Below are 1,215 nucleotides of genomic sequence, written 5' to 3'. Positions count from 1 at the left end.
GTGTGTGTACACGAGGTGACACTCCAAACCAATGTGTCAGGACCTGGACAATAAAGATGTATCTTATCTTATCTTTTCCTTCTGCTTCTTCTTCTTCTCCTCCTCTTCCTCCTCCTCCTCCTCCTCCTTTTTCTTTCTTTCTCCTCCTCTTCCTCCTCCTTCTTCATTTATTTATTCTTCTTCTTCTTTTTCTTCTTCAAGTGCTAATGAAACAGACATCGTCGACCATGGTTCACCACTCTCTTCACGATTTCTTCTCATCAAAAGTACGAGTCTGCCCATATGGTGCTTACCGAAGAAAAATGTACAGCAAAAATAGTTTCGTGTAACCTGCTGGAACAGGATTCCATAAATTGTGTAGGAAACAGCTGCTCCACTGTCAAGCGAATGGTTACTTACTCAGGGCTCCTGACAGGCACAGCCATAAGCTCTCTTGGGGTGGGGAGAAGGGGGAGGGGGTATGGCAGTCGGTACAGCCAAGAAACTTCTACACTATGGGTAGAATTCTTTTTCAACCGCTTAGTTAACATACCTTCCCCCGAAAAACAAAAACGCAAAAAAGCAGGCAACCAAATACAAACAAACAAATAACAGGCTGCCCATTGCCTTTAAGCTCTTTTTCTCATTTCGAATGGCTCTCACCGTTCTGTTTGTCGCCCCACCCCACCTCTCTCTCTCTCTCTCTCTCTCTCTCTCTCTCTCTCTCTCTCTCTTCTTTTCTCTCTCTCTCTTCTTTTGTCCTCCTCCAGCAGCACCACGATCATCATCATCATCATTATCAACATCATCATTCTTTAACGATCTCACTGTCAATGGCTATGAATGTGTTCATGACTTTGCATCTCATTTCTACCTTTTTCTTCAATCTCCTCACCGACAGTAGCAGCTACAGTGCAATCTCTGTAACATGTAGCTGCATCAGCGGAAGCAGTCTAAATCTTTTCTGTTCTTCTTTTTCCCCCTTTTCCTCTTCCACTTCCATAACATCCTCTTTACTTTTCTTCTCTTTCGTAATAAAAAAAAAAAACACCAACAGAAAGCTATCAATCTCGAGGGACTACCTCTGCTGGTACACATACTGACTTACATAAATACACATGCACATCAACACAAACACCCACCCACACACACATACACACACACACCCCCACAGATAAGATATAGATAGATAGATAGATAGATAGATAGATAGATAGATAGATAGATAGATAGATA

This window comes from Aplysia californica, unplaced genomic scaffold, assembly GCF_000002075.1.
Source record: "Aplysia californica isolate F4 #8 unplaced genomic scaffold, AplCal3.0 scaffold00278, whole genome shotgun sequence".
Classification (NCBI taxonomy): Eukaryota; Metazoa; Mollusca; class Gastropoda; order Aplysiida; family Aplysiidae; genus Aplysia; species Aplysia californica.
The sequence above is the reverse complement of the archived record's forward strand: the minus strand, read 5'-3'. Positions refer to the sequence as shown.